Here is a 25,525-nt window from a genome sequence, read left to right as displayed (position 1 = left end):
TATGAACGTTAAACATTACTTTTAGCTCCTGACCTGCAACTGTATGATTTAATGTGTTTGATTGCCGCCACAGCACTGAATAAAATAATAATATTACAGCACCATGAATGATTCATCGAATTGTGTCATGTCGTGTATTTCACCTCAATAAATCACTGCATTGTCTTGTGACAGTGAGACCAATAATGAGATACGTATTGCAGTTATGAATACATATTTATTCCTTTCTTTGACACCGAATGCCATGTGCCAGAAACAACACCACGACATTTATTATGGTGCGATTCTGCTGGGTGCCTGGTGGACAGCAGTGAACCAGCATTTCCACTTTACACCATTACTATAGCGTTACCATCCAATATTATCAGACATGAGAACTAATCATGTTTACACGAGTGAGCAGAGTAAGAAATCATTCAGGTAAAAAAAAAGCATACAATGCAAAGATACTGTATGTTGCCCGCTGTGGAAAAAAAAACAGCAGGATAAAAACCTTCGGCAAAAAACCTACTGGAAAACTGAAACTCCTCCACCAAATCCAGCATATGAGTTCCGATGGTTCGAGTTGCAATCCTGATATTTCAAACTTGATGTCAAACTTCCAACTCTGTCTAACAAGCTAGTGGGCATGTTAAATCTCAAACGGCAAGACCATGTGAGTAAGGAAGACCTATATGCTTGGGTGCATGAGCAACAACTGTCCCTAACAGTGCAAGAAAGACAACTTCGTTGGCTAGGCCACCAACTCTGCCGGTCCAAGGAGGACTTGATAAAGTTTGCTCTATGGACCCCAGAACATGGTCGTCCATCAAGAGGTGGGAAGAGAATCCTTTACCCAGAGTATATTGGAAAGATTGTGCACCCTGACTCTGAAGTGACTCGGACACCAAGTGAGATCCGTCAAGCAGCACAGGATTGTGGAGCTTTGGGGGAAGGTTGTAGCTGCTGCCTGTCGAACACGGACTCCTCTGTGAACCGTAGATGACAACATAGTGGACTAATAAAACTGTTTTAACTCGTTTTATTTGAAAATGTTGTGAATATTTTCTGTAAAATGTGTTATTAAATAATCCCACGTTATTTTTTTTTTAAAAAGCAAATTAGTAATAAGTGCTGGATAAAAACCCATCTGTCTTATGGAAATAAAGATACAAATGTCATTGTCCAGTGGTCAAGTGTTTATGAGATACATTGCCTCGCACTTATGATCGGGTTCCCTGTGGTGGTACATGTACATCATTTGTATGGTTGCAAAAGCCATCAAAAATCAGATCGATTCATTCCCATATTCTCTTAAATATTGGACCAAGAGAAGTTACTGTAAATCTGACATGAAATCATGTGCACACAACCCAAAATGGTCCATTTTCCAGGCAGAAATTTGGCCTTCAAAATGTCCATAACACAATGTTTTGGCTACGTCTAAAGTGTGTTTTTGGACCAGAATGACACTACTTTTAGTATGGATTTGCAAATCAACTATAAGTAATTTAATTTGACGCCTCATTGATTGGTTGGCACCATGCCAAATTCATTTTTGGCACTGTCCCAATGTCAGAATATTAGTTACTGAGACTCTGTTTCTGACATGGGACCAACTTTAAACGGAGACCACCTTTCAGATTTTTCAAGTGTTGGTGATAAAAAGAATTTTCCCTGACACTCAATTATTTTTGTTTAGTGGACTGAAAGCTACTGAATTCGAATCACAGACTTCCAATTTTATTAGTTGGTTTTTTTTAAATAGTACAATTAATGAATTTAGAGTCACATGGCCCTAAATTCTCTGCTATTTTTTCCTGCTTCACCATGACCCAATTCAAGATACTACATCATGCATCACATGGTGGGCTTTCCCCGTTCATGCAAGGCATTGTGGGATACAAATTTGAAACAGGAGAGAAAAATGGAGGATGTGAGTGTGCGAATGAAATGTGAAAGATTGACGACAGTAACGGAAATCGAGAAGCGTGAAGAAAAGACGTTATGTTCTATATGAAGGAAAGGAAACGCAGGACCAAACTAATAAATATCGGCGCTAAGCAAGCACCTCGGTGTGATCAGCTGTTCGTTTAGTGACAGAATGATGTAACTGTCAGTGCACGGTCAAAGGTAAACCTGCGCATGTGCAGCAAACGGACTTCTTCTGTCTGCTTGACTGTGCGAAGCAAGCGATTTCATGCACATTATTTGCTTTAATCCGCTCAAATTAAATAACTTCCCAGCCACAGAATGGCCTGGGTTTTGTTTTTGTTTTTTTGAGATATTACAGAAATAAACATACAATCGGGCGGCACGGTGGTGTAGTGGTTAGCGCTGTCGCCTCACAGCAAGAAGGTCCGGGTTCGAGCCCCGTGGCCGGCGAGGGCCTTTCTGTGTGGAGTTTGCATGTTCTCCCCGTGTCCGAGTGGGTTTCCTCCGGGTGCTCCGGTTTCCCCCACAGTCCAAAGACATGCAGGTTAGGTTAACTGGTGACTCTAAATTGACCGTAGGTGTGAATGTGAGTGTGAATGGTTGTCTGTGTCTATGTGTCAGCCCTGTGATGACCTGGCGACTTGTCCAGGGTGTACCCCGCCTTTCGCCCGTAGTCAGCTGGGATAGGCTCCAGCTTGCCTGCGACCCTGTAGAAGGATAAAGCGGCTAGAGATAATGAGATGAGATGAGACATACGACCATGGCCAAATTTCAGAGGGAACTAAATTTCACTGATTTTATGAAATCGAAAGGCCGTCTAGTTTTAACCTGTAAAAAAATGTTACCAACAAAGTTAGAACTGTTGTTGATACAAGACAGTCAGTCATGAAATGTGTTTTTATTCTTTCTAACCTCTGAACATGCAGTGTTGAAAGAAGACATGGAGACCAGGACTCAGAATCAGACAATGAATGGACAATGAATGGACTCTGTGGAGTGGAGTGTTGACTCATTTCCGGTTCTGGACAGTAACTACATGGTAGTCATTTAAAACGAGTCCCTGTCTCAAGTCCTCTAGAACCAGCCTCAGTCCAACTCAGTCGTGGATGATGTTAAAAGTAGTAAATGTGTTCCATAGGGGCATTATTGAGGTGATTATAATAGTTGATAGTTACTGTTCGCCAGTTATCTTTGAACACCAAACTTCGCGTATGCCAAGCCTGTGTTCTTTCCACTCTACTGTATGGGAGCGAGTCTTGGGCACCATATGCCAGACAAGGAAAACGGCTTAACAGCTTCCATCCCCGCTGCCTCAGGCGCATCCAAAACATCTCTTGGCAGGACAGACTGACCAACATGGAGGTTCTCAAACATGCTGGCATTCCAAGCATCCACACTCTCCTGATCCAAAGGCGCCTCAGGTGGCTAGGACACGTGCACCGGATGGACTCGGGGCGCATTCCCAAGGATATCTTGTACAGGGAATTGCGTGAAGGGACTCGTCCTGTTGGAAGACCTCACCTCTGCTTCAAGAGGTGAGGTCTTCTACAACACCCGGGTCACAAAAAGGGCACAGAGCATCATCAGGGACCAAACACACCCACAACACAGACTATTCATGCTCCTACCATCTGGCAGATGCTACAGGAGTGTGAAAGCAAGGACTACTAGACTGACAAACAGCTTTTACCCCCAGGCCATCAGGCTTTTGAACCAAGGATTATAATCACCATCTACCTCTATATTTCCATCAGGCTTTTGAACCACGGATTATAATCACCATCTACCTCTATATTTCCATCAGGCTTTTGAACCACGGATTATAATCACCATCTACCTCTATATTTCCATCAGGCTTTGAGCCACGGATTATATTAGCAATTTTGCACAAGACATTGCACAGAATATCTACCTCTATGTTTGCACATTGTTTGTTTGCCTCTCCCTTTCTTTTTTTTAAATGTTATCTTCATTTTTCACTCTACCTTTATATTTTGCATTCCATATGCACTTTATATTTTATATATATATTTCTTTTTATTTTGGTAAGCATAGTTTGGTCGGGCAGTTGCAAATAAGAATTTCATTACCCAATAATAAACCGCTGTGTCTGTTATTGTGTATATGACAAATAAAAATCTTGAATCTTGAATCTTGAAGGATGTGTGCAAAAGGGACCTGAAATTGGTGGGTATCAACCCTAACACATGGGAGAACATTGTGGCCTCATGGGAGTCTTGGAGGGCTTGTGTGAGAAACAGCTTGCAGAAAGCTGAAACGGACAGGAACGAGCATCTTGAAGCGAAAAGAGCTGACCGTAAAGCGAGAGTAACATCCTCAAGAGCTCCATCTGAATTTGTTTGTGCCAGATATGCGAGAGACTGCCACTCCAGAGTCGGCCTATTCAGCCACTCGAGAAAGTGCAACAGCACCTAGTGCTACGCCATCGTTCTCTAAGACGAACGGCTGCCTATATACAGGATCAGCCAGCAAAAACGGTGCAAAATATCATGCGCTTTTCAACGCCATTTCCACGCATTCTGTAAACAGAGCATCTGGTACAAAAATACCATGACGTGACACATACGGTGTCTCAGAAGGCTGTATTTATAGAATATACAGAGTTAAATAACACTCCGTTTCTGTCAAAAAACCGTGTAGGTACAGGAGATTACCCAACGAATGGGTTAAGGTTAGAATGAGATTAGATGCCCTTCCCCCTAGCCATTCAACTCGTACTCTATAAAGCTCATTCAAATCTCTGGATTCATCGCAGGTGGGAGAAGTGGCATTATTAAAACACAGCAGAGTAAATGTCAACTGCTATTTTAGCATCTTTTTTACCAGCCAGGATCCATTTCTCATGCCAGTAGCAAACCTGGTGGTGAGTTTTTCACATTCTCTCTCTGTCTCTCTCTGTCTCTCACACAAACACACACCTCTCCAACTCCCAACACAGAGGGACGGCAATTCATTTCTTGCCCGAGCAAACTGCTCAGTGATTCAAAAGGGCAAGCGCTTGCAGCAAATGGAAAGGCGAACGATGTGATGTCCCCACAAAAAATTCACACAGACATGCACTTGCCACCTCTCTCTCACACACACACTCCCACACACACATTCCTACTTGTCTTGTTGTTTTGTGATGAACAGCTCACAGGTGCATGTTAAATGTGATTTTTTCCCCCCATATAATTCTGGTTTCCAGTTTCCCCCACAGTCCAAAGACATGCAGGTTAGGTTAACTGGTGACTCTAAATTGAGCGTAGGTGTGAATGTGAGTGTGAATGGTTGTCTGTGTCTATGTGTCAGCCCTGTGATGACCTGGCGACTTGTCCAGGGTGTACCCCGCCTTTCGCCCGTAGTCAGCTGGGATAGGCTCCAGCTTGCCTGCGACCCTGTAGAAGGATGAAGCGGCTACAGATAATGAGATGAGAATGAGATAATTCTACTTAAAGATGATTTGCATATAAGCCTCCTTAATTGTTGCTTCAATATTTAAAACATGTAACCATGTCATTTCACACAACTGCTTTCTCTGACATCAAGCTTCATCTCTTCCTGCTTTTTGCTAGAACTGAGACAAAGAAGTGAGACAAAGATTTTTTTTCTTCAATCTGACAAATTCACACAAGTGACTGTGATGTAGTTGGGATTTGTTTGGCGTTTTAAAGAAAGGTTCAAGTCTTACCCTTGCTCCTTAGGAATCTTAAAGGGGAACTGAAGTCATTTTTAAACTTGCTTTATTTCTTAATTAACGTGTTATTCAATTACGTTTTCGGTTTTAGTAACCTTATATTGTGACTTGTACTGGCAACTAATTGCAATTAAATATTATACTTATCGGCCTATTCGGTTTTTAGCTGTGTTGAATTTAGTTCATTTGGTCCACGGCAGGCGTCGCTTATCCGCGCGATCTTCACGAGACTTGTGCAAGACTTTGAAATGTGAAGTGTCAGCCAGGTGTCAGTGCCGCCATTTTGAAAACTGTTTTCCAAACGAAATACTGATTTTATCTGAGACGTTAACGAATGTTCTAAACAATTCTAACATGTTGTGTCAGAATGTTTATGCAGGTGCTCATGGGAGCTGTAGGCGCGTAATCTCATCTCATCTCATTATCTGTAGCCGCTTTATCCTGTTCTACAGGGTCGCAGGCAAGCTGGAGCCTATACCAGCTGACTACGGGCGAAAGGCGGGGTACACCCTGGACAAGTCGCCAGGTCATCACAGGGCTGACACATAGACACAGACAACCATTCACACTCACACCTACGGTCAATTTAGAGTCACCAGTTAACCTAACCTGCATGTCTTTGGACTGTGGGGGAAACCGGAGCACCCGGAGGAAACCCACGCGGACACGGGGAGAACATGCAAACTCCACACAGAAAGGCCCTCGCCAGCCACGGGGCTCGAACCCGGACCTTCTTGCTGTGAGGCGACAGCGCTAACCACTACACCACCGTGCCGCCCAGGCGCGTAATATTACATTGCAATGCGTTTATTATATCAGATGCCTTCAGAGAAAACTACAATTAAAATATATTGTCATACCACAGAATAAACCACCCGCCAAAGTGGCTAGCGGAACTAAAGTCATTACCCGCCAAACCCGAATTTTACCCGCATTTGGCGGGTGGGTGGGTGCTAATGTAAAGCCCTGCCCACAATGTATCACAAAAAGTAGTGTACAACCAATGGTCACTAACCAAAGCAATATATCCCATCATGGATTGTGGTTGCGTTGAAAGAAATCAAATTAAAAGTCTTAAATTTGATTTAATAAAAGCCAGCAGCAAAGAAGAAAGTATTCAGCCTTGATTTAAAAAAAACTGAAAGATGCAGGCACTTTGTATTGATTAATGTGGAAAATACGCTCAGTATAATATGGATTTATCACAAAAACACATGTACGTATTTATTATTTTGAAAACCCACCAGCCAACAGATCTGGTACGTTTTAATTGTGCAACAGTAATGACGTAAATACCAGTGCAACGAACTAGTGTCCAAAAGAGTTTTTTCATTTTACCAATGAACTCACTATATAGTCCTCTATATAGTAATTCCCTATATAGGGAGTAGGGAGTAGTGAACGAGTGAGTGATTTCGGGCACAGGGTTGGTCACTTTATTTCCGCTGTATGTTTTACTTCCGTCCTACGATGTCCCGCACAGGTCTCAACGAATCTCGTTTACGGCCATTGCATTGACATATGGACTGATATATTACACAGCACATTTCAAACACTCATAACTTGCTATAGCAGTGAGAAAATAGCTATCAAAAATGTATTCCTATATTTAATAAAATGAGATAAATAGAATTTTGATCATTTAAAAAATTTGCCTTCAGTTCTCCTTTAATTTCAGACGTTTTAATGCAAATTGTCACAAAAATTAAGAGTAAAAGTCAAAACATTTCAGAATATCCTGCACACTAGCTGTCACCAAATATTATACTCCAAATATTCATATCTATACTGCATGCAAAAAAGTGGACGTGTCCTTGTTTTTTTAAATAGAGATGTAAATGTGCATAGGGATGTTTTTTTTTTTTAAATCATGCTTATGCTGGATGTGTGTTCATTCCTGCCCACAACATTTCTAACACATTTAGAGATACAGTGCTATGCAAAAGTCTTTGGCACATGTAAAGAAATGCTGTAGACTAAAAATGGCTTCAAAATAATGAAATGAAATGTTTCAACATGAAAAAAATACTATAAACAGTAAGCAGTAATCCATAATAAATAAAACACATTCAGTATTTGGTGTGAGACGACCCTTTGCTTTTAAAAAAAAAAAATGGTAGTCTCAGGTCCAGTGAGTGCAGTTTTATAAGGAAATGAGCTGTAGGTTTTACTGAGCATCTTACAGAACCAGCCACAGTTCTTCTGGACACTTTGTCACACTCGCTTCTTCATTTTGCACCAAAACCCAGCAGGCTTCATTATGTTTTCTTTTTTCATCTGAAAAGTGGTCTCTTTATGTAATATGCTGCTCAGATACAAACTTTTTTTTTTCTGTAACATTTAATTTTGCGCTGGAAAACGAATGTCTCATCTCATCTCATTATCTCTAGCCGCTTTATCCTGTTCTACAGGGTCGCAGGCAAGCTGGAGCCTATCCCAGCTGACTACAGGCGAAAGGCGGGGTACACCCTGGACAAGTCGCCAGGTCATCACAGGGCTGACACATAGACACAGACAACCATTCACACTCATATTCACACCTACGGTCAATTTAGAGTCACCAGTTAACCTAACCTGCATGTCTTTGGACTGTGGGGGAAACCGGAGCACCCAGAGGAAACCCATGCAGACACGGGGAGAACATTCAAACTCCACACAGAAAGGCCCTCGCCGGCCACGGGGCTCAAACCTGGACCTTCTTGCTGTGAGGCGACAGCGCTAACCACTACACCACCGTGCCGCAATGTAGAAGTCATAAAGTAGAACTCTATAACAAAGTTTGTATGAAAAAAAAATAGGCGGGCTACAGGTGATGATACACGGGGCAACTTTTGGGAAATGTTGCCAGCAATGGGCAACCAGATGAGACAGAGGGCAACTAATTAGAGCAACAACCAATAAGATAAGAGCAACTCCCCCAAAAAATTATGAGCTGCCCATCACTTTTAGCTTGACACAAGAGAGCAAACGTTATCCCTACATAGCTAGCTATAACTTTCAGCTAACTATGTCAGCAAAAACCACCTCTAGTTACGTAATCACATTTAATCTCTCTGGAGCAGTGGTTCGCTAACAGCAGTTTACACTTAGCTGAGAAAAATTGATGTCTTAATGCCAACCTGAGCATAAAAATAGATGTGTGTTGGTTTTCTAAGCATTTGACAAGGTAAATTCACCACTTTGGGTTTACACAGAACAACTTGCGGGCAGGGTGGCATGGTGGTGTAGTGGTTAGCGCTGTTGCCTCACAGCAAGAAGGTCCGGGTTCAAGCCCCGTGGCCAGCGAGGGCCTTTCTGTGTAGAGTTTGCATGTTGTCCGCGTGGGTTTGCTCTGGTTTCCCCCAAAGACATGCAGGTTAGGTTAACTGGTGACTCTAAATTGACCGTAGGTGTGAATGGTTGTCTGTGTCTATGTGTCAGCCTTGTGATGACCTGGTGACTTGTCCAGGGTGTACCCTGCCTTTCACTTATAGCCAGCTGGGATAGGCTCCAGCTTGCCTGCGACCCTGTAGGACAGGATAAAGTGTCTAGAGATAATGAGATGAGAACTTACGGGCATAAAAATATATAAGTTGCCTCTCTTTTTCTTCGCTCCACTGCCATTGAGACGCCGCCATCTTTGTTGAAAATTTCAGAAGCTCTCAGGTGATCATGTGATTCACTGCTAGGACTCTGGTTGGATGATCTTAAAAAGTTGCTTGAAACAATTAAAATTGTTCAGGTAGAAATTGTTGCCCGATCTCAGTGGGAAAGTGTCGAAGCACAATTGCCCAGCAGTATTGCCCAAAAAGTTGCCCCGTGTATCATCATCATCTTAAGAGGTTCACAAAGTACTGTATAAACACTCTAGCAACCTAAATGTGACCACTACAACCCTGTCCAGGCAGTTACTAAGGATGAACGAATACATACCATGAATCCATCATTCCTGCATCAAGTCTGGTCTTTATTTGTGACTTCGTGCAAAGTTCATATCTGACGTTCACCTCATACAGGTAAAAACCTCCCACTCATGTGACTGTTTTGTTATATATCTTTGTGTATCCCAATTGTACAGATAGCATTTGATTATATTTAATTCAGATACTATATCGCAAATATAAAGTCTTTATTGTTGTCATCTCTAAAACAATATACTGATTTAATTAGTAGAATCCAACACTTGGTGGTTCTGCTGCTGTCAAGGAAAACCCAACTTATTGGGCAGAACCAGGGAGCTATTCTGGCACTATGGTGAGCCTCGGCATTTCCTGGTCATGGGAATTAAGGTCCTGACCCGTATCCCTGTAGCATCACAGGATTTCCTCTAAGCATGCTGGAGCAGCTTGCGTACCTGTCAATATTCAAGGGAGAATATATTATTATTCTATCCACATTCACTGGATATGAGCAAACGCATGCTCTGATTAGCTACTCTACTATTAGGATATCAGCTCATATACCGCAAATAGAGAAAAACAAAATGGCAGAGCGTGTTACTGAACCAACCGAGGATGAAATAAAAACTACTCAAAAACAAAACTCCAAAAAATACAAAAAAAGCAACAAAATATGGAATGAAAGTATTTGATGTTGAGAACGTATCATTTTTTTATTTTTCAAGAATTATTATTGCATTTTTCACAAATTGCTACTGTCATTTTGCTGGTTTGTTTACATCAGGGGTCATCAAACTACAGCCCGCAGGCCAACTCCAGCCCACCACCCCCCTTTGACCGGCCCCCCAGCCCCTCTGCCCCCCACCACTTGAACCGGCCCTATGAGGCAATCCCCAAAAGTGGTCATGGCCTATTTTTTTAAATTGCTTTTTGGCAAATAATAACATGTCTGCATCTTGTATTTTGTTGATTTTATCAATTAAAATTGATATTTAGTTATAAAATGAACTATTCATATTTTCCGAATTTTCGTCATATGCTCACGATCAAGCAGTGACAGGCAGCGCACGCGCAGAGAACTGTCAGTGTTCAGGACAGCAAAATGGCTAGCGGTAAGCGAAAAGTTGACAGAGTGCAGAGTTTTTAAAGAACAGTGGACCACAGATTATTTTTTCGTTCAGTGTAAGGACCGTGCAGTTTGTCTTGTATGTAAAGAAAATGTGTCAGTTTTCAAAGAATATAATCTGCGTCGTCACTATGAAACCCGCCACAAAGAGTATGCTAGTTTGCGAGGGCAAACAAGAGAAGACAGGATTCGGAGGATGAAATGCGGACTGGCTGCACAACAGAATGTATTCCTTCGCCAAACCCAGATCAACCAGGCTGCTGTCCGAGCTAGCTATAAGGTAGCTCACCTACTAGCTACCCATGGAAAGCCGTTTACTGATGGGGACTTTGTTAAAGTATGCATGCTTGCTGTGGCCGAGGAGGTGTGTCCCAACAAGAAGGATGCGCTCAACACGGTGAGTCTCTCCGCACCTACTATGACCAGGCGAACCGAAGATTTGGGGGACAGCGTGTCTGACCAGCTGAATGAGAAAGCGTCAGAATTCGAGTTTTTTGCTTTGGTCATGGATGAGAGCAATGACGTGCAGGACACAGCACAACTGCTGTGATCTATTGATCTATTGCTCATATTATTATAATTTCACTGTTTTTTTAAATGTATTTATTTTATAGGCCTATTTATTTGACCTTTATTAAGTGCTGCACACAATTATTATTAATATTATTAATAATATCAACAGGCCTACCTACAATTTATAATTTTCCACTCACCTTTGCAAGTGTCAATCACCTCAGCTAGGCAGATGTTTCTTACCTTGACAGCTTTGATGTTATTTTTATTAGAAAATAAATAAATGGAATATCTGTGGTATTTCAAATTAAAACAAAGTGTGAAGACTCGATTACTACTTTTGCAAACCACTAGTAAAGATAAACAAATATGTGCCAGGAATCAAGTGTGGATATAGTAGTGTGGATATAGTAGTGGGGATGGCTGTGCCAGGCTAGTAATCTCTACTACACAATGAGGTCTGCTGGTGGTCATATTTGTCTGGGTCATACAATTCTATGTTATATAGCTGACCCGACCCCGGCCCCCCATCACAGTCAGGAACGACAATGTGGCCCCCAGAGAAAAAAGTTTGGTGACCCCTGCTCTATATTTAAGTGACAAGATGCATCACTTTACGTAGGTACACTGTCAAACATGACATATTGTACAACTTTTTTTTTTTTTTGCATTTTATGAGAAACACTTTGCATGTCTGAAACTTATAGAGTTCCCTACAAATCAGTTTCTTTATCATCTTCTTTTTTCTTCTTCCGGTTGCTCCTGTTAGGGATTGCCACAGCATATCTGTTCCGCATATTTGATTTGGCAGAGGTTTTACACCGGATGCCCTTCTTGACACATCCCTCCCCAAACTATCTGGGCTTGGGACCAGAGGTGGAAAAACTGGATTGACAAAGTAAAAGTCCTGCTTAGGTTTTCCTTCTGCCTGTGCTCTCAACACAGGTGATTTCACCAATTAGCTCATCAACCTGGCTTAGGGGATGTGGTAATTAGGATCAGCTAGTTCATTGAATTGGCTGGAGCAAAAATGTGGCAGGGTTTTTACTTTCTGCACCCGGGTTTTTCCACCTCTGCTTGGGACCAGCACTAAGTATGCACTGGCTTGTACAACCCCAGTGGCTGGGTATTTTACCTCATGTGCATGTCTTTGGACTGTGGGGGAAACCCACGCAGACATGGGGAGAACATGCAAACTCCACACAGAAAGGCACCCGTCGGCCGTGAGGTTCAAACCCAGAACCTTCCTGCTGTGAGGTGACGATGCTAACCATGACACCACCCAAAAACCTGTTTCTTTATATACAACCCAAATTCTATCCAAAATCTGCATTCATTATTCATCATCATGCCATTGAGCTCAATTCTATACAGGAAGACAATATAATAAAACATCTATTAACAACTAATAACTAGATCGATACTGTGACTAATGTCACAGTGATTTGCACTAGCTCTTACAAACCAGGACGTCTGGTCACCATACCCTACAGTTCCGGAATGGTAAGAGATTGAGAATGATGCTTAATGAACAAAAAAAAGCCTGTTTTTCATGGTTTGGTGATCCAGATCAGCTCCAAAAGTCATAGCGATGTAATTCAGCCCAGAGGTATTCTTCATATGAAATTTTGTGATGATTGGTTGAAAACTGAGGGAGAAATAATGATTGAAAAAAATCCCATTTTTCATGGATCATTCCAGTTAAGTGATCCAGATCAGCACCAAAAGTCATAGCAACGTAATTCAGCCCAGAGGTATTCTGCATGTGAAATTTGATGATGATTGGCTGAAAACTGAGGGAGAAATAGCATCCTAAAAAATATTAGGAGGAGGATGTAAGGTGGAATGGTGATGTAGTGGTTAGCACTGTCGCCTCACAGCAAGAAGGTTCTGGGTTCAAGTCCAGTAACAGACGGGAGCTTTTCTGTGTGGAGTTTGCATGTTCTCCCCGTGTCTGTGTGGGTTTCCTCTTGGTGCATTTGTTTCTCCCAAAGACATGCAGGTTAGGCTAATTGGTGACTCTAAATTGACCGTAGGTGTGAATGTGAGTGTGAATGGTTGTCTGTGTCTATGTGTCAGCCCTGTGATGACCTGGCGACTTGTCCAGGGTGTACCCCGCCTTTCGCCTGTAGTCAGCTGGGATAGGCTCCAGCTTGCCTGTGACCCTGCAAAGGATAAGCGGCTACAGGTAATGGATGGATCAATCAATCTGCACTTTATGCACAAAATTATGTGGGGTTTTTTTTCCTTTCTTGATCCTTACTACTAGAAAGAAGACACTGCAGGGGGAAAAACAGATGTAGCAGCACGGTGTGTGAATACTGGCTTTAGCAGTTCCTCAGCTACATCACTCTAGTTTCTCACTGCTTTCAACTAAGGATGCATATAGGACTGTTTATTTATTTATTTATTTATTTTCCATCCTTCTCAGGAAAATTTTTGTCCATACTTGCTGGAAGCTATTTTTTATAATGAGTTATTTGGTTCCATTTCACAAAACACAAACCAAAAGGCTAATTTACGCCACAGTTTATGGTCCCAGGGGCTTCATATCTGACCACTCAGTCATGCTATACAGTCCCGATGAATACCTCTAGTGCATTTTATTTGATTCCTGATGGTAATATTAGACTGAATTACTGTATCATCTTCTGGCACGTGGCCTTGCATTGTACTTTCTTCATCCAGACCCACAATGACATTGAAGACAAATGGAAAAACATAATCTGCACCTTTCTTCACCTTGTATGTTGTATCCTCGAAACGAAACAAGAACGTCTAAAAAATGCTATGTCAGTGAATAGCATTGATTATCTCATTACAATGGCACCTATCAAGGGGTGGGATATATTAGGCAGCAAGAGAAGAATCAGTTCTTGAAATTGACATGTTGGAAGCAGGAAAAATGGGCAATCAAATTGTGATGGCTAGATGGGTCTGAGCATCTCCAAAATGGAACATCTTGTGGGGTGTTTCTGGTATGCAGTGGTTAGTACCTACCAAAAGTGGTCCAAGGAAGGACAACCGGTGAACTGGCAACAGGGTCATTGGTGCCAAAGGCTCACTGATTCGCATGGGGCATGAAGGCTTGTCCATATGGTCCAATCCCACAGAACTACTACTGTAGCACAAACTACTGAAAAAGTTAATGCTGACACCTTTCTGTTTTAGCCAGACTTGCCCTTGTCCTTCCTTGGACCAGTTTTGGTAGGTACTAACCACTGCATACCGGGAACACCTCACAAGATGTGCCATTTTGGAGATGCTCAGACCCAGACATCTAGCCATCACAATTTGGCCCTTGTCAAAGTAGTTACTCACACTTGACCATTTTTCCTGCTTCCAACACATCAACTTCAAGAACTGTTCTTTTCCTGCCTGATACCGTATATCCCACCCATTGACAGATGCCACTGTAATAAGATAATCAATGTTATTCCCTTCACCCGTTAGTGATCATCATGTTATGGCTGATCGGTGTATACTTCACTTTCTCATAGCTGCTTTATCTTGGTCAAGGTCATTCAAACATAGGGGCAATTTAGAGCTATTAAATTTGTGAATTTATAGCTGAATTTACTAAATTCTTTGAACACAGTACTGTTGAGTTTGGGTTCTCTCAAAGTTTTTCTTCATGTCAGCTCAAGGAAATGTTCCTCACCACTGTCGATTTGTTCATTACTGATTTAAATCAGTGTCTGTATTTTTGTAAAGCTGCTTTGTCACAATGCCTACTGTTAAAAGCGCTATCAGATAAACCAGTTAACTGAAATGGATTTGAATTAATTTACCTCTAGAGTGAAGCCGATACCCCCCGAGTCTATTTACTGAGCCACTGGACACAGAGGCATTAAAGGAGAACTTTAACAGAGTTGATGATGCTGGAGTTCCCAGAACTGATTGGTCCATCCAGCAAAATTCTGAGATGGCTGATGTTTGGGTTTGGTTTAAATTCTGAAAGAGTCCATTCTATATCAGATTTTTATTTATTGCTCATGAAAAGGGAAAAGGTAGACATGATCTAAGCAAACTTTATGCTTTGTGCTCCACCAGAATTTATAATTTGTCAATAAATCAGTTGAACACACTAAGATTTGTGTAGTTGTTGGGTTTTTTTAAATTTATTTATCACAAAATATCCTTTTTTTGATTCACTTTAATTTTACATTATATATGATGAATGAGTATATTAGAGGGACAGGACATGTAGGATGGCTTGGAGACAAAGTGAGAGAGGTGAGATTGAGATGGTTTAGACATGTACAAAGGAGACGTCCAGGGTATTTGATTGATTGATTGCTTTATTCCAAACAGTAAAGAAGATATAAAAACAAAAAAATAAATAAAAATTTTAAAAAATGCAATAATCAAAACATCATAAACAAACAGAATAGCGTGGCCACAAGGCAGTAACAATAATGTTCGGAAAGGATTAGGAAGAAGTAAATAACTTATCAAATCCTAACCCTCTATACCACCGCTAATCAAACAACATACCAACATGGTATAATATCGACCAAATCAAATAATATATACAGATACTTATGCATATATACACACACATACAATACATATATACAGTACATACATATACACACATGGGTGCAAGTATAACATTTTCAAAAACCTGAAAAGTCTGACAAGGTCAGTCGTGCATGCATGGTGCAGCCATGCAGGGGGGGTTACAAAGGGAGGTGAGCCCCCCTTAGGGCTCAGAAAAAAATTTAAATTGCAAGTTAAAATGGTTGTCTCTCATGCAAACATTTATAATATTAATAGTTATATGATTTGCATATTCACATCAAATGTTTAATACATTTCATCAATTCATCTGAAATAACAGTTTTTCAAGTACAAGGCTTGATATTTCAAAACATCTAGCAACTACTAATTTAAATGTTGAAACAACCATTTTTTGCTGTGATACCTTTTTTACAATATATACACTGGAATAGCTGTGTTGATTTGGTCGAACAACGTGCTACGTGCGTGAAACATGATATCACACGTATAACACCGTGAAACAACGGGCTAGTCAGGACCGCTCGTCGGTGAGCGGCGTATAAATTGAATGAGGTTTGTGGCGAAGACGAGATGAAAAGATTTGTCTCGTGCAGAGACTGTACCGCGGTAACCCGGTAATATGCTGAGAGTAGAGCCAATGATTTTCCGTTTCAAAATCTGGCTTTTTCCGTTTCGGACAATGAAAAATTCTGTTTCACAATTTCAGTTCAAAATTGTTCTGTTTGGCTCCAATTTAGTAATTCTGGCTGGCATAATTTTACTTGGGTTTCAAAGTATTGCATCTCTAGATGCAAATGGTCCTTTGCATGATGAAGTCATTCATGAAAAAAATATATAATAAAACAATTACACTGACAGTAAGCTGATAAATTGCATTAGTAAAAAAATTAAAGTGGGATCACAGGTTGAGACAACTCAAAATATTTTACTTGACATACTGATAATAGATATATCAAGAAACTAGGATCACCGTTAACTAAAAACCCATCTCATATATAATATATGCAATATAATAGCATATATAATATCTCAATATAATATTGAGAGTACTGATAAATTAATAGGGATAAATTAATATTCAGTAATACTTACTGAGCCTGTAATGACAATACTCATAACTGTTTAAAAATATGACTCCATATCCATCTTTTTTAGTACACCACAAACTCATGAAACAATGTTTCCTAACACAACACAGAACACACTCTCAAACAGACTAGAACACACTCTCAAACGGACTAGAACACACTCTCAAACGGACTAGAACACACTCTCAAACAGACTAGAACACACTCTCAAACAGACTAGAACACACTCTCAAACAGACTAGAACACACTCTCAAACAGACTAGAACACACTCTCAAACGGACTAGAACACACTCTCAAACGGACTAGAACACACTCTCAAACAGACTAGAACACACTCTCAAACGGACTAGAACACACTCTCAAACGGACTAGAACACACTCTCAAACGGACTAGAACACACTCTCAAACAGACTAGAACACACTCTCAAACGGACTAGAACACACTCTCAAACAGACTAGAACACACTCTCAAACGGACTAGAACACACTCTCAAACAGACTAGAACACACTCTCAAACGGACTAGAACACACTCTCAAACAGACTAGAACACACTCTCAAACAGACTAGAACACACTCTCAAACGGACTAGAACACACTCTCAAACGGACTAGAACACACTCTCAAACAGACTAGAACACACTCTCAAACGGACTAGAACACACTCTCAAACAGACTAGAACACACTCTCAAACGGACTAGAACACACTCTCAAACGGACTAGAACACACTCTCAAACAGACTAGAACACACTCTCAAACGGACTAGAACACACTCTCAAACAGACTAGAACACACTCTCAAACGGACTAGAACACACTCTCAAACGGACTAGAACACACTCTCAAACGGACTAGAACACACTCTCAAACGGACTAGAATAGTTTAACTTTGATTGTAATGACAGTCCTCAATGTTCCTTGCAGATCAATCATTGAGTGCTCTCAGAGTACCAAGAAACGCTGCTCAATATCACCATTATGATGGAGCATCATAAGTTGTTTAGTGTTGGTCTCCGTGAGACTGAATCTTCTGTCATTTAGAAGATGTTTATAGTCAAGTCAAGTTTATTGTCAAATATGCTATACATGCTCGACACGTAGCAGATGAAATATCAGTCCTCTCTGACCCACGGTGCAAACAGGCAATGCAATAAATAAAAATAGAATAATTGCAAAAAAACAAACAATATAAACAGTATAAACACTCTAGATAGGAACTAGACATAGACTAAACACTCAAACAAACAATATAAACAGTATCTCACACACACACACACACACACATATATAAATTGGTTCAAATAACCAAACAGTCAAGGGCACTTGAGGTATATCAGGTAAACATGAAACATGAAATAAGCAGTATAAACAAACTAGCAGCTGTTAAGATGAGGTAGTGCGGAATAGTGCAACATGGAAAAGGAGCGCTCAACGTCCACACTCGCCACTGGCAACCATATGGCGTCCTTGGCCAATAGAGCATTCGTTTCTTTTTCACGGTCGCCATTCTGGTTGTGACACGGGGAGCGAATCTGTAAACAAGCAGCTCATTGGCTGGCTAGGTGTGCCACAAGTCAATCACAATCACCGACAAAGCTGCCTTGACCGGAAAGGCATGCCTGCTTGGGCGTTAGCGGCAGTTACACTTTGACACGCGAGCAATGTTTCACTATAAAAATTACATAATTTCCATCCATTTTCTGCGATCGCGGAAAATCATTGGCCCCATGAGAGTGAGACAGTGAGAGGGCCACCCCCCCAAAAAAAATCTTAACGGATTTACACGATTTGGAAAATTGACTTTTTCAGAACCGAAAAAAACGGAGCTTCCGGCACATGCCGGAAAACTTGCTCCCATGCACACATACCTATAACTATACACATCCATACGTACGCAGACACCCATAATATAATTATGCATATTATATATACAGTGGTGCTTGAAAGTTTGTGAACCCTTTAGAGTTTTCTATATTTTTGCATAAATATGACCGAAAACATCATCAGATTTTCACACAAGTCGTAAAAATAGATAAAGAGAACCCAGTTAAACAAATGAGACAAAAATATTATACATGGTCATTTATTTATTGAGGAAAATGATCCAATATTACATATCTGTGAGTGGCAAAAGTGTGTGAACCTCTAGGATTAACAGTTAATTTGAAAATGAAATTAGAGTCAGGTGTTTTCAAATCAATGGGATGACAATCAGGTGTGAGTGGGCACCCTGTTTTATTTAAAGAACAGGGATCTATCAAAGTCTGATCTTCACAACACATGGTTGTGGAAGTGTATCATGGCACGAACAAAGGAGATTCCTGAGGACCTCAGAAAAAGCATTGTTGATGCTCATCAGGCTGGAAAAGGTTACAAAACCATCTCTAAAGAGTTTGGACTCCACCAATACACAGTCAGACAGATTGTGTACAAATGGAGGAAATTCAAGACCATTATTACCCTCCCCAGGAGTGGTCGACCAACAAAGATCACTCCAAGAGCAAGGCATGTAATAGTCGGCAAGGTCACAAAGGACCACAGGGTAACTTGTAAGCAACTGAAGGCCTCTCTCACATTGGTTAATGTTAATGTTCCTGAGTCCACCATCAGGAGAACACTGAACAACAATGGTGTGCATGGCAGGGTTGCAAGGAGAAAGCCACCGCTCTCCAAAAGTAACATTGCTGCTCGTCTGCAGTTTGCTAAAGATCACGTGGACAAACCAGAAGTCTATTAGAAAAATGTTTTGTGGACAGATGAGACCAAAATAGAACTTTTTGGTTTAAATGAGAAGCGTTATGTTTGGAGAATGGAAAACACTGCATTCCAGCATAAGAACCTTATCCCATCTGTGAAACATGGTGGTGGTAGTATCATGGTTTGGGCCTGTTTTGCTGCATCTGGGCCAGGACGGCTTGCCATCATTGATGGAACAATGAATTCTGAATTATACTAGCGAATTCTAAAGGAAAATGTCAGGACATCTGTCCATGAACTGAATCTCAAGAGAAGGTGGGTCATGCAGCAAGACAACGACCCTAAGCACACAAGTCGTTCTACCAAAGAATGGTTAAAGAAGAATAAAGTGAATGTTTTGGAATGGCCAAGTCAAAGTCCTGACCTTAAACCAATCGAAATGTTGTGGAAGGACCTGAAGCCAGCAGTTCATGTGAGGAAACCCACCAACATCCCAGAGTTGAAGCTGTTCTGTACAGAGAAATGGGCTAAAATTCCTCCAAGCCGGTGTGCAGGACTAATCAACAGTTACCGGAAACATTTAGTTGCAGTTATTGCTGCACAAGGGGGTCACACCAGATACTGAAAGCAAAGGTTCAAATACTTTTGCCACTCAGAGATATGTAATATTGAATCATTTTTCTCAATACATAAATGACCAAGTATAATACTTTTGTCTCATTTGTTTAACTGGGTTCTCTTTATCTACTTTTAGGACTTGTGTGAAAATCTGATATTGTTTTAGGTCATATTTATGCAGAAATATAGAAAATTCTAAAGGGTTCACAAACTTTCAAGCACCACTGTATATATATATATATATATATATATACACACACAGTTATGTTCAAAATAATAGCAGCCCCTCAACAGTAGCAAGATAAATCACTGTTTTTGTTAAAATTTCAACCTTTACACCGCAAGCAAGTTTCTGGAGGGTATAGTAAAGGTATAGAAAACCAACAGACCCAACAGGCCTGCCATGCATGCTACTGATTCTGTGAAATTGAATGATTAGCTGAAAGGGGTGTGTTCAAAAAAATAGCAGTGGTGAGTTCAATTAGGGAGGGCATTGATTTTGTGAAAAAAAAGGTGTTAACAGGTGGTCCTTATTTAAGGATCAAGGCAACTGACATTGCTTATGCTGGCTGTCCTGCATTGGTCCTGAAAAACCAAGTAAAATGGGTCGTTCAAGACACTGTTCTGATGAAGAGCGGCTTTTAATCAAGAAATGGATAAAAGAGGGGAAAACCTATAAAGAAGTGCAGAAACTTATAGGCTGTTCAGCTAAAATGATATCAAACGCTTTAAAATGGCAGCCAAAACCAGAAAGACGAGGAATAAAAAGAAAAACAACTTCTCGAATGGATCGGAGAATAACCAAACTGGCAAAGGCTCAGCCAATGATCAGCTCCAGGAGGATCAAAGAAGATCTAAACTTGCCTGTGAGTACTGGTACAATCAGATGACGTCTATGTGAAGCCAATCTACCAGCAAGAAGCCCCCGCAAAGTCCCATTGTTAAAGAAAAGACGTGCTGAAGCGGCTACAATTTGCCAAAGAACACATTGACTGGCCTGAAAAGAAATGGCGTAATATTTTGTGGACAGATGAAAGTAAGATTGTTCTTTTTGGGTCTAAGAGTCACAGACAGTTTGTCAGACGTCCTGCAAACACAGAATTCAAGCCACAGTACACAGTGAAGACTGTTAAGCATGGTGGTGCAAGCATCATGATATGGGGATGTTTTTCATACTACGGTGTTGGTCCTATTTACCGCATACCAGGGATCATGGATCAGTTTGAGTACATCAGGATACTGGAAGAAGTCATGTTGCCATATGCTGAAGAGGAAATGCCTTTGAAGTGGGTGTTTCAACAAGACAATGACCCCAAACACACCAGCAAGCGAGCAAAATCATGGTTCCAGACAAACAGCATCCAACTAATGGAGTGGCCAGCACAATCCCCGGACCTCAATCCCATAGAAAACTTGTGGGCTGACATAAAAAATGCTGTTCATGAGGCAAAAGCAAGAAATGCAGAGGAATTGTGGAACGTAGTACAATTGACCTGGGCTGCAATACCTGTTGACCGTTGCCAGAAGTTGGTCGACTCCATGCACCACAGATGCGAAGCAGTTATCAGAAACCATGGTTATGCAACAAAATATTAGTTTAGGATACTCAGCAAAGTTGAATTTTCAAGAATTTCTTAGTTTGTATGGTACATTTTTGAGTTTCCAAAGAAAGATGTCAACACTGCTATTTTTTTGAACATTACATTTCTTGACTTTCTGTGAAATATTATGAAATGTAATTACTTTTTCCAATTTTCTTGCTTTGAAATAGAATGTGCAGTATGCCCAATGCATTTGTGTTCATTAAAGTACAATTTATTTGAAGAATTTTGACATTTACTCGCCTTTTTAAAGACACTGCTATTATTTTCAGCACAACTGTGTGTGTATATATATATATATATATATATATAAGTTATTTACTTCTTCCTATTCCTTTCCGAACATTATATTACTACCTTGTGGCTACACTATTCTGTTTGTTTATGATGATGTTTTGATGACTGCATTTTTTATTTTTTGTTGGGTTTTTTTGTTTGTTTTTATATCTTCTTTACTGTTCGGAATAAAGCAATCAATCAAAATCAATCAATCAAAGTAGGAAGGGTGCATTTTCCCCCCACCTGGTTTCAGAATGTTGTTTTCCTTTTCTTTTTTTTTGGGGGGGGGGGGGGGGGAGGACTATATAATTAGAAATATGTTTTGCTTTTCTTGTTGACACCTGAGATGATTTGCTTGTTTATAGAAATTAGTGAGGACCACAGCCTGATGATGAATATATTATATATATATATATATATATATATATATATATATATATATATATATACACACACACACACACACATTTTATATAATATATATTCCCATACCCACATATATACACTTATATTATCAATAGCATGTTATTGTAATTCCTCCTCCCTATACCTCATAAAGATCTGTTCCTTATACCTTTTCTTGAACTGGTTTATAGTTGTACATTTCATGAGCTCCACATTCAAACTGTTCCATAGCTTTACTCCACAAATAGAAATACTCAACATTTTTAACGTTGTCCTAGCACTGCGAATTTTAAATTTCAATTTCCCCCTAAAATTATAGCCCTCCTCTCTATCCGAGAACATTGTTTGGATATTCCTCGCTACTTTATAATTCCTTACTTTGTACATTATTAAGGCAGTTTTATATTCTATAATATCCCTGAATTTTAAACATTTTGAATTTCAAAATAGTGAATTAGTATGATCTCGGTAAGCAGCACTATGAATTATTCTTATAGCTCATTTTTGAAGTATAGTTATTGGATGACGTGAACATTTATACGCATTTCCCCACACCACTGAGCAGTAATTTAAGTACGGTAAAACCAGGGAACAGTAAAGAATATTATAAGGAAAGAGTAAAGAAAATTGGGAAAAGAATGCTGGAGATGGAGTAGACAGGTAAAAGAAAAGAGGAAGAGCAAAGATGAGATTTATGGATGTGGTGAAGGACGATATGAGGACAATTGGTGTGACAGAAAAAGATACGGAGGACAAGAGGAGATGGAGGGACATTATCCACTGTGGCAACCCCTAACAGGAACCGCAAGAAGAAGAAGAAGAAGAAGAAGGTATGAAGACGACGATATGAAGGTATGAAGGAGAAGAGGAAGAAAGTATGAACAAGGTATGAAGAAGAATAAGAAGGATAAGAAGGTATGAAGAAGGTATGAAGAAGAAAGTATGAAGGCATGAATAAAAAGATGAAGGTATGAAGATAAAGATGATGGCATGATGATGAAGAAGAAGATCTGATGAACGAGACACTTTATAACAGTTTCGTGTTTAAAGAGTCATGTCTTTACTAATACAAAGTCAAGCAAAGAGTTTGAATCAATTTCAATTCAAATTCATCATTTCAAAAGACTGGGAAGCTTATTTGCGGGAGGTTTGGAAGGTGGAGTGGATTCACTTCCACCCATCACGTTACCCTTGTCTAGCTTTATGAGCACGTGTGGACTTATTTATACCATAGTGCAGTTGAATTCTCGAGTCTGATTGGTTAGAAGGTGTGCATTATTTTATATAACCCCTCGGCTCAGACAGTAATCCCGGCGGTGACATGAACGACAGGTTTATATTAATGCACTCATTCTAATACGTTTTTGATTTACGGTAACAGCTCGTGCACAGAGGCTAGTACAGTGGCTGCGCCTCCACTATAAGTCAGGCGTGGCATAGAGTGGTTTATTTTCATATAACCACACAGTCTGCCATGTTATTCTCTACTTATACCACAGTGCTACTGAATTCCTGATGTGCTCGTTCTAAAACGTTAGCATTTTTATAGTAATAATTTATACAAGGATTTACTCTTCAGCCACAATTTTTAGATCACATCCTTAATAAATATAATTAACTACAGTATATACACAGGGCCCGCCATGATGATTGGCCCCCCCTTGTAGTGATTAGTACAAAGGGTTAGAAACAAATCCACCTTTTGGTGAAGTTGCTTCATCTTGCGCTGAAAAAATGAGAAAAATCCAACCATTAATTCAAATAAACGTATTCAGAGAAAAACAAATCCCTCATCAAGGAAAAACTATTTCAATAAACACGTGTACCACTATTATTGGCGCCGCTGGAAATGATAGTGAATGCAATGTAACTGAAACATGTTTCCCATTTATATTGTACAGTATTTTTGAGTTGACTGGAGTGTGTAGCTCTTTCAAGCTGTAATCCGTGACTTTCTGATTAACTGGGGGACAAATATGAGGTGACACAGAGGCCAAATTCCCTTAGTCATCCATCAACATGAGAAAGATCAGAGAACACACAAACCAAATGAGGGAGAAGTGTGTTGACCTTCATAAGTCAGGGAATGGTGATAAAAAAATGCTACTCACCTGAAAATGTCTGTTTCTACTGTTAGGGCAAAAATAAAAACGTGGACACCAACTGGAACTGTTACAGACTTACCTGGAAGAGAACCCAAGTTTATTTTACCCCCATGTACAGTTAGGAGGTAGTCTGGCTAACGCAACTTCAAAGCTCTACGAGCTATTGGTCTGGCCAAGATATTCAGCCCAACCGTTTCCCAGAGCCCGTGGTTGACCCGCCTCCCTGAAATGCCTCAGTTTGCTACTGGTCGAAGCCAGAAAAGGCTGTGATGAAGCTTAAACCAATCACATCACTCTTTCCTCTGACGTATGTGACGCGACGATAGGATTCTCACTGAGCCCCATTGATTTGGCTACTAGCGGGGCTAACTGGTAGATTAAACTCTTACCGAAGCCGGTCGGGAGCAAGGCGAAAACGTCCTTCCTTTCAATAAATACCTCCAGGGCTGCTCTTTGCTCCATTTTCAATGAGAACTTCCCGTTGAATGCTTTCAATACAGCATGATTCTGTAAACAATCTATGGCTTCCGGTCGCAGTTCTACTACGTCACTGCCTTGAACACGCCTCTACCCAGGGCCGTTGGAGATGCTCAAAGTTGATTGACTCCCGATTTTTCCGGAGCTTGGAAGAGCTGGAGATAGCTTGCCTGGCTAGACTAACCTCGCAACAGGCCCTCGTGTTGCGTCACGCTTAGGATGGGCGGGCCCAGGCTAGTTAGGAGGAGGGTAAGAGAGGCAAAAATCCCTAAGGATCACTGGTGGTGAATTACAGAAAAAATAAAATCTTGGGGTTTCCAAGTCTCCAAAACCACCGTCAGACTCCACCTCCATGCCAACAGATTATTTGGAAGGTTTTGCCAGAAAAAAGCCTTTTCTGTCACTTAACCACAAACGTAAACACCTGAAGTTTGCGAAACGCTACTACAACTTTGATTGGAACTGTGTTCTCTGGTCTGATGGAACAAAAATGGAGCTTTTTGTCAATAAACCCTCAAGGTGGGTTTGGGGTAAAAAGAAGGATGGCTATAATGAAAAGAACCCGATCCCAACGGTCAAATATGGTGGAGGTTTTGTAAT

Source organism: Neoarius graeffei, chromosome 18, assembly GCF_027579695.1.
Source record: "Neoarius graeffei isolate fNeoGra1 chromosome 18, fNeoGra1.pri, whole genome shotgun sequence".
Taxonomy (NCBI): domain Eukaryota; kingdom Metazoa; phylum Chordata; class Actinopteri; order Siluriformes; family Ariidae; genus Neoarius; species Neoarius graeffei.
The sequence above is the reverse complement of the archived record's forward strand: the minus strand, read 5'-3'. Positions refer to the sequence as shown.